The sequence below is a fragment of the Colias croceus genome, chromosome 16 (assembly GCF_905220415.1).
Source record: "Colias croceus chromosome 16, ilColCroc2.1".
NCBI classification, from domain to species: domain Eukaryota; kingdom Metazoa; phylum Arthropoda; class Insecta; order Lepidoptera; family Pieridae; genus Colias; species Colias croceus.
Window position 1 is genome coordinate 6,757,234 of NC_059552.1, and position 10,736 is coordinate 6,767,969.

Here is a 10,736-nt window from a genome sequence, read left to right on the forward strand (position 1 = left end):
TTCACTACCAAGTCGTCAAAATCCGTTCTCTGATTTTCAAGTGAAAGAGGGATAGGTAGTTATCTATTCATTCGCACAAACATTAAAATCTGTATAATAAGAAAAAAGGGAATACTTATAAGAAGTAGGTAAGCTAAACCATCTATCGACTGATCTTTTTAGCTGACTTAAAAAAAGGGAGGTTCTCAAATCGGCTGGTAATTTTTTTTTTGTTGTCTCTGTGTTCTCTGATTTACCTACTCTCATAAAGCAGGAATGACCCCGTGTGCTCACACAGCAGTCATCGTGAGACGCGCCACGCCCCCGCGCAGCCTGACATTAGACCGGCGTGTTTGTGCGATCGTTTACAGCTCTCATCTGTAGACTGGAGCTTTTCATTTGCATGCCTGTACACTGTAGATTGTAGACACTAAATTGACTGTTTTGTTTTGTACGTTATTAGTGGTAACAAATAGATAAGTAATATGCAATTGGAATCGTCTTTTAAGTGCCATTTAGTTAATGATACACATTTTATAATCAATAAACAGATAAATATTTGGCGCCCAAATCGATTTTTTTTTCGCCGGATGACGAAGTTATATATATTTAATCATTTATGTTAATGTATAGATATATCTTTATTAATCCTAGAGCTAGAGTTTTGCTAGAGCTTTAGCGATATTTAATATCTTGACTAAAAATCACAATGTAAATTTATGTTTATGTTTTTCAGCATAATTGCCCGTTGAACTACCATTTGTAGTCTATATTATACAGAATAACTAACGTAACTATCGACTTGGTACTTGGTAGATAGTTAATTTAATGATGGTTAATTTTTCATTTATAAAAGTGGAGATATAAGTGGATGAATATAGAGATAACTTACATTAACCGCCCGCCCCAGCTCTACTCTAGAATTTTCATTCTGCTCTAGAGTTTTCACTTATCAATGATACATAATATGATATTATATATAAGCAAATAGCTATTATTAATAGGTATCTATTTGAAGACTCAATGATATATACCTAATAATATTTATTTATTTATTCATAAGAAATACCAACGTTTAATTACATTTATTTCAAGAGAAAGAATTTAGGATACTAAATCGAAGAAAAATTCTTCTTATTACTGTTTACAACTTCCGTCGAATGTCGAAACTCTATAAATTTGAAGAAAATCATAAAGCTAAAAGCTCTAAAGTATTATGCCACAATCTTATATCACCTGCTTTTTAAACATTGAGTACGACACGTTTAATTTCACCGAACCAACTTCCAAGCGCTTAGCACGAAATCGTGTAATCCCAAATGTCTTATTTTGATTGAAAAACGCTTACCACGTAAAATTTAACATCGTCGTGATCTAACTTCTGAGCAGTTGTTAACTTTTGACCTACGTCTGTTCACAGACTGCTCTAAAAGTATCATAACTCTTATTATATTTGGTGTAAGGGCGGTATTTGTTTATATTTATGGCATGTCAACCCATCACTGCAAGAAGCCACGGTAGGTTCTGTAGTTTAATGAAATTATTTCGTGAACGTCTGTTTGTGACGTACTGACGTATGAAAGCGTTTTAAATGAAGTCGTGCCGCGAATTTCGTGATATTGTTGCTATGTAATCCCTATAATGGGTTGTCTCATTGTTTCATAAGTGTTACATTTTTTGTTTTATTTTACGAAAGTCAATGAATCAAACATATGGTTTAAAAAGAAAGCTCGTGAACAAGCGGATCCGCCTACTTAAGAGGGCTTATTCAATTTAACGCAAGTCAAAATCTCCGCGATCTATTACGATAGATCGCGGCTTGCGCTATCCTTTTACTATGAACAGCATAGGTTCACAGGAGAGCGCCGAGCAACATGTCCTCTCTCTGGAAAGGCTCGCTGCCGACTAATTTTAATCGGGTCGCGCGCAGTGTTTTATAGTACTTTAAAAAAAATTGTAGAAAAATAATAGAGGTACCTTAGTTGATTTTTTAAATTTTATCTTATAAGTAAGACGTTCTTTTATTGCAATATGTATAAATTATATTCAACTAAGTCAAATATCTTGGTGAAAATAATCATTTTGTCGACTATAATTTCTAAAAAAATTCACATTGTTCGGATTTTAATTTCGTAAGTTAGGAGTCCAAAATAAAAAAATCTTTTAACTAACTATTTTAATAAGGATTTTTGCAGTTAGTTAAAAAAAATTGTGTGTTAGATCTGTCAGCAATTTCAGATATTTTTAGCTTCGAAATTGACACTAAAAGTGAAATCAAGTAATCATCGGCTTAGTTATATTGATGGTATTCACAAATACTGTATTAATTGAAAAAAACTCTTAACTAACTATATAGACAATAAAATTTCCTAAAATTATTAGAAATTCATATGTTTGTAAGATAAGTGGTTGATGGACAATCTAGTTTGAAAAATCACATATTTGAGCCAAACAGCGCACGGACCGCGTACACGCCCTTAATATAAAAAAGGAAACAAAATTATAGTTCCATTTTACTGGTTTGTTTCATAATAGACAAGATAAATAGACAAACAGATTATGTAGTTAAGTACTTTGGTTACATATGTAATTAATTAATTTATAAAAATACGGCATCATGATCATCCTTTTAATGAGCCAGGAGGCAGGACTCCTAGCTCATTGCAATAGAATATAGATCATTCCACAATCAATTTGAAACAAATTCATGGCCTCATCAAATGAATTTTCTGCAGATTTTAAACAGTTTAATTAAGTAAGTAGGGCTTTAAAAAAATATAATTAAGAGCAATCACACGATTTAAGTACCTACACGATATAAATTGCCTTGCAATAAGTGATTACGATAAAAAAAGATTTAGATACGTCTTCACACTCTAGGTATACAGGTATCTATCTAGAATCTATAAGTTAAATTCTCAGCCAGTGTCCATTATCGGGTAATGAATCCCGACACAGCGATCACGAGGTTTTTCAATTTACGTCCTGCGCTTGCGCCGTACTGCGTTACTGTGAAAGACGATCGTTGTTATGTTAAGGATGGTGTGGAGAGGAGTTTAGAACAATATCAACATCTTATTTATTTTTTTATGAAGGGAATTTTTTTTGTTTCCATTGAAACTTCATCTAACTAGGTAATAAAATAATGCCGTTAGCACTTAGCTCATAATGTACCTTATAATAAATCTTTGAACGCTTTAGCTGTCTTAGTTACATCAGCATAAAAATTTTAAAATCTAATATATAAAAATCAATGCCACTCTTCGTTGTAATTCCATAACTCGAGAACGGCTGAACCGATTTCGATAATTCTTTTTTTATTATATTCCTTGAAGTACGAGGATGGTTCTTATGTAGAGAAAACGTAAACATGTACCACGGGCGAAGCCGGGGCGGACCGCTAGTATAATCATAAAATACTTACCTTATCGAAATACTTACCTTTCACTAAGTAGTAGTTTTACTTTATACTATCTACCTTTTGCCTGTAGGCAGGATCCCTATGCATTGTTAGATACATATTAGTATAAATCTTTTAATAAATTAAAGCAACATTTGACAGAATCAATTCCATTCAGACTAACTAAACTAGTCTGAATGAAATTTATATTATTAATACATTATTATAAAATACAAACTAGTATGGAATATGGATGGATACCTTTTATTTTCGTGCCAACATTAAATATTTATTGTAAAGTAATTCACTGCAATTATGTAAAGAATTTAAAATTCATAAGATTAAATTATATAAATAAACATCATCTCTACAGCTTCCCCTGTGCGTTTCATGTCGCGCTAGGTCGCATGGCGGTCGCGATCTATCGCACCGTCCAGATGATTCATATCTGATTCGGGTCACACGATCTTCAATTTTTTTTTATTTACTTATTTATAAAACAAAACGGACATTGAATTTGTCAGCTCTTTCAATTTTATTGAAAATTCGATGATTTCTGTTCTAGAAGGAAAATTATTTTACCTAGGTGTACCTACTTATTTAAAAACTAAGAGCCGAAAGACATACCTAGGTGAAAAAAAATACAATAGTCACTTCCTACACAATATGAAGTATGAGCCTATCATTGCATAAGTAGCCGAGTGCATACCTACGTACCTAACTACAAAAAAAAATTGTAGGTAGGTAGGTACCTTCCTGAGACTAATTTAATAAAAATACGGACTAACTAGATACGATCACCTAGGTCGAGAAAACAGTACCTACAATCATGGGCGGTGGGGCAGGGTGCGGCGCTTGCCCCACTCTAGCTTTGACCTGGAAGGTGGGTAGATACCTAACCAAATCTATTAAAAATCAAAGTACCTACTAACTACTAAGCTTAATATCCGTAAGAAATTTCACACTCGATTCTCGAAAGTCGACAGGCGACACAAAAAATGCGACCTTTATAATTAGTATTATTTACTTCTAAATTGACTGACTAACAACTTACAAGTGTCATACGCCCAGTGACCAAACGGCTGAAGATTTTTGGATCTATTTCGTGGTGTGGTAGGTGAACAATAAGGTGTTTTGAATAAGAATAATTCGAATAATGAATTACACACGAAAAAAGAAAATAGCTGAGGCTTCTATGTTACATGAACTGTAAGAAAAATGAGTATAGTACCCCAATTAGTTACCCCACTAACTTATCCAATTTCACTTTTGTTGTGTTACACGTTCTACAACTCACTGACACTTTTTTTTTTCTAGTGCCTACACTAGAAAAAATGCATTCGCGAATGCCTTCGCAAATGCCTTCGCGAATGCCATCGCGAATGTCTTCGCAAATGCCTTCGCAAACGCCTTCGCGAATGCCATCGCAAATGCCATCGCGAATGCCTTCGCAAATGCCTTCGCGAATGACTTCGCCAATGCCTTCGCAAATGCCATCGCGAATGCCATCGCGAATGCCATCGCGAATGCCTTCGCAAATGCCATCGCGAATGCCTTCACAAATGCCTTCGCGAATGACTTCGCCAATGCCTTCGCAAATGCCTTCGCGAATGCCATCGCGAATGCCTTCGCAAATGCCTTCGCGAATGCCTTCGCAAATGCCTTCGCGAATGCCTTCGCCAATGCCTTCGCAAATGCCTTCGCGAATGCCATCGCAAATGCCTTCGCGAATGCCTTCGCAAATGCCTTCGCAAATGCCTTCGCGAATGCCATCGCAAATGCCTTCGCGAATGCCTTCGCAAATGCCTTCGCGAATGCCTTCGCAAATGCCGGCGGTACGGCCGCCGGCATTTGAAGACCTGGATATAACTTTGGGTACATACTTGGTACATACAGTTGCTAGTTACATATTATTTTTTATTGTTGCCCCACCTTGAGCCCATGGCTAGCTACGCCCATGCCTACAATTATAAACAACCACAAAAATTTACAACCCTCTATAACAATAACTCCACTATAAAGTAAAAATTGAATTGTCTTATTTTAAGACAAAATTACATTTACATTTACAACTTTCTTTAGAAATAACAGAAGCGTAAATAGATTTGAGGCGTAAAATTGTACTTTAACAAGGTAAGCGCCGGATTAACTTTACCTTATTTTATTAACCTGCAAAATGAACCTTAGCGCTATGAAAATAAAGTTTATTTTACTGTAACAATTAGGTGTTTTCACTACAGGGAGGTCCGTTCGTCAAAGCTTGTCATATCTGCGATTGTAACAAAAATTCTTTCATTGTTCATTGAATAGTGAATTGAATAATTGCATTATAATATTTCATAATTGGATGTAAGTGAAGCGAATTTGTTTTTACGGATTTTAGATGATTTTCTTTACCGTCGCAACATAACCGCATTTCATTTCTATATTGTTTCTTTCACAAGGATAAGGAAGTAAAATGCAGTAGGTACTATAGGTAAGTATTGCGAATGACTTTAATAATAATGTAAATTATGCATTTTTTTTAGTAATGCAATTCCATGAAGAGGAAAAGGTATAGATACAAAGTATCCTATCCTACTAATATTATAAATGCGAAAGTTTGTGAGGATGTGTACCTATGTGTGTGTTTTTACTCTTTCACACAAATACTACTGAACCGATTACAATGAAATTTAGCACACGTATAGAAGGTAAGTTAGATTAACACATAGGATAGGTTTTATCCCGGAAATCCCAAGAGAATGGGAACTATGCGGGTTTTTTTTTAATTGCGGGCGAAGCCGCGGGCGGCTAAATTGTATGAAACAAAAGTTATTATTGTGTTTAGTTGCCATATTTCTTGGTTCTCCTAAGTCCTATCTCCTAATCGTTTTATTCATATTTAGAATAGATGGCTACAAAATGCATAGAGCATTTTAATTTTTATTTATAAATTTTTCACACCTAAGCCTATAAACTCAGTACTTGCTATCAGGTCGGATCGCGTTGGCAAATGATGTTAATTTCAAGTTTTACAGCAAACCGTCACTATCTGTGGCGATCTCGCACGACTCGGTGTATCTTCCCCTTAGTTGTTAGGATTGGGGTACACTGGGATAGTTGTTGTATTTTAATTTTTAATGTTTAATTCACCGTGTGTATTTCAAAATAAAACGAACGTTTAAAAAGTTGTGATTTATTTATTAATAGATAATAAATAGTAAATACTCACTCTCGTAGAAATAATGAGATACCTACTCATAAGTAGTTAGAATTTTATCGTGCAGAAAAGTCAGTTGTCTAGTAACGATAAATTAGCTAATGTAGGTGCTTTATGGAATAAATGCAGAGATTTATATCCACAAATTAAATAACAACAAGTTTTTAAATGCATAAATTCTGTATCGCTATTAAAAGTGTCGGAAATCCGAGACTTAAAAAATTATAAACGACTCTATCTATTCAAACTAGTGAATATTCTTTTGTATTTTTTTAAGAAAGTATACTTGTTACTATATAATTATGTGTATTTAATAATGTAATTAAAAAAAATAGGTATATATTTAGTAGCTCCTATTTGTAACCACAGCACAAACGAACCACGACACGCAGCCAGCGACCGAATTACCTACGAGACTGCGACAAACAAATAACATTCTCGAATATTTTTTTTTATGTTAAAAATATAATATTTATGAATTATTATCGACAAAAAATAGGTAGACAAACTAATGTGCATTAAACATATTTCGGAACATAATATAGTCTATAATTATAATTACATTTTTAAACAATATGTAAACCAGACAATATTATAATCACAAATAGAGCCAAAAACTTTTAACCTCTTAAGACCATAGGTACACATACGTGCACCTGCATTTGCTGGGGAAAATAAGATGTAATAACGACATCTATTGACATTTTTTAAACTAAAACGTCTTTCTTTAAGCAAGGAGGTTCAAATAAAAGTCACAGATGGCGTATACGGAATCAATAAACTTAAAAATTATTCGTTTGAATTTGACAGATAGATTTTTTTTTCAACCGTTCCTGCTTTTTTTATTGTAAAATCGTTTAAAAATAAAATTACGTAGATTTTAACGAAATAGTGGTGTCTTTCTATTGTCAAATATCTGGAGCAAAGTGTGTAAAAGTAAGTACCAGTTTTTTTGTTTTCTTGTACTAATATCGCCTCGATGTTGTTTTGTTACACATATGTGTACCTCAGTATCTAATATATATATTTTTTTATTGTAGGAGATTTCAGCATGGCGATGAATGACGAAGAAATAGAGAAATTATTGAATGATAGTGATTTTGATTTTTCTGATGATGATGACGACGATGAGTATTTGCCTCCAGAAGACCTTCGAGATCTTCAGCGGCCGGACGAATCTAACGAAGTCGAAGACGAGGGGCCATCTGAAGAACATACGGAAGAGGTGATTCAGAGTACACCGATGTACAGATGTACCCAGTCCCAGTCCTACTGAGAGAGGAGAAGTCTGCATTGGACCTCCAGCAAAGAAACACCGGTTGGTTGTATCACAACCGATACCAGAAGTTAGGCTAGACAATGTGGGGCACCTGCCTCGTTATGTGGAATCTAAGTTCGCATCTAAATGCAGACATCCCTTATGTTCTTCACGGTGCCGCACCATGTGCGTAAAGTGTCAAATGTTTTTATGCATATTGAAAAATAACTGCTTTGAAAGTTATCATACTACCAAAAACTGTGGTCCTTAAATCCCGAAGTGCACATATGTGTACCCATTTTTTTTTAATTTTATAATAATAATAATATTAAAAAAACAAATCCTGAGTTTTATTTTAACCTAAAAGAACTCGAAATTAGCATGAAATACTTTCTTACTCATTTCTTTTAGGTCTAGGTTTTAAGAGGTTAAGAAAGTAATGAAATATGTACTTACTTCATTCTTCTGAAACATTCCGCATAGGTAACGCCATGATAGCATCAAACTTTTGATCCATCGCTGAGTATTTTGCTGCAGAACGAAGAACCTTAAATTATTCTTTCTTTCCCAATACTACATTCATTTCGTAATTAATTCCCAACATTATAGCCCAAATAATACATTTGCATGTATTCAATTTTGTACACGCTTCGAATCTTTATAGCAGTGATAAGGTTGCAAAATCCAGGAGGCTATCAATTGCTGGATAACATCGTATAACATCTCGCGACTGATAGCGGACGGTTTATAGGCTTCGAGCACGCAACCTTAGTACCTAGTTAGTATGTATTAGACACTGATACCTACTATCCTTTTTATTTTTTGTTTTTTGTTAGGTTGTTGGTATTACTATAAATGTTAAGGAGAGTTGTTTTATATATCGTAGGTATGTACCTATAGAAATAATTTACGAATTTTTGACCAATTAACAGCTTGTTAGTAATACCTAATTATTACATACGCATAGGTATACGAGTATGTACCTATGTACGTAAGTAGGTATATGAATATCTAGATTGACAAATTATTAAAATCTGACAGCTTTGTTGGTAGGTATAGGTAATATGTTGATAACCGATTTTTATAAGACTTTTATTAGTAGTTACCTACTACTCCAAACAGTTTTTAGCGTTAAATTATTGTTTGATTGTTCACAAAAAACTAAGAAATTTCACTTGCCTCATGATGCATCATGCAACCTCCTTTGTGATATTTGCGTTCCATGCTGAAATGCACCTGGATGACGGGGGGATAAATAAGTGACGCGAGGTAAAGTGACGGGAGGTATAGTGACGGGAGTTAAAGTGACGGGAGTTAAAGTGACGGGAGGAAAAGTGACGCGAGTTAAAGTGACGCGAGGTAAAGTAACGGGAGTTAATGTGGCGGGAGGTAAAGTGACGGAAGCTAAAGTGACGGAAGTTAAAGTGACGGGAGTTAAAGTGGCGGGAGTTAAAGTTAAAGTAAAAAGTATTTCGATTTAGGGAATAAATAGATACTTATAGATAATAAAGGGAAACTTTTAATGTAGTTTAAAATAACGAATGACAAAAGTGACGCGATTTAGTGACGGGAGGTAAAGTGACGGGAGGTAAAGTGGCGGAGGTAAAGTGACGCGAGTTAAAGTGACGCAAGTTAACGTGACGGGAGTCAAAGTGACGCAAGTTAAAGTGACGTAAGTAAAAGTTACGGGAATTAAAATGGCGAGAGTTAAAGTTAAAGTCAAAAATATTTCGATTTAGGTAATAGTCAATAGATACTTATAAAAGTTATAGATAATAAAGGAAAACTTTAAATGTAGTTTAAAATAACGAATGACAAAAGTGACGGGAGGTAAAGTGACGGGAGTTAATGTGGCGGGAGCTAAAGTGACGGGAGCTAAAGCGACGGAAGTTAAAGTGACGCGAGTGAAAGTGGAGTTACGGGAAGTAAAGTGACGGCCTATTAGTTAGTACGTTTGCTAATGTTATAACGGATTATTGTGTTTGTAGTTAGTTCAGTTAATTAATTTTAATTTTTGTTAATGAGTAAAAATCTCGTAAATTAACCTATTTATTCTATTAAGAATACCTACATTACAGTTTAAATACTCTTTCCATACATATTCCCACCGTACATTTTGACTCTACATTGTGACAGATATTCAAAATCGCATTATAATTTGTGAAATAACACTGTAAAGTACCATTTTGGCCATTCATTATGCTGAATGTCTGGTCAAGTGAGCGCAGCGAAATTTTGGCTCTAATTATTGTAGCGATAGCAAAAAGATCCAATAAATAATAGGTATTAAACTTTTATGCAGACGGGAAATTTAAATGAAAATATTTGAGAACCATCAAATCAAAAAATTTTATCCTTGTTATCTCTGTTAGCTACCACAATCGAGAGTTTCGTACACGAAATTATTCGGTGTCTCATCAAAATAAAGCTACAAACGGAAAATCAGCTTGATAGTAGTCACTTGCAAAAATGGGCGATGTATCCTGAACAAGTCAGTAGACAACACTGGGGTTTTTCTATTTCAGACATTTTATTGTTTTAGTAGGTATATTATGAAAATGCAAATTGTTTATTTGATTTAAAAGCAGCCGAAAAGTGAGTGAATTTTTTCATTAATGATGGGGTCAAATACACAAATCTCAGGAACTACTAGTCCGATTTGAAAAATTCTTTCGGTGTTAGATAGCCCATTTATCGAGAAAGGCTAAAGGCTATAATATCATCACGCTTAGACCAACAGAAGCGGAGCAATGCGGGTGAAACCGCGCGGCACAGCTAGTATGCTTGATAAGATCATAATTATGTCATATTGTTGTGAATGTGAATTCAATGCTTCCTATTACGAACATACATAAATAAATAATAATTTTTCATATTTTTTGCCGACGGTACACAAT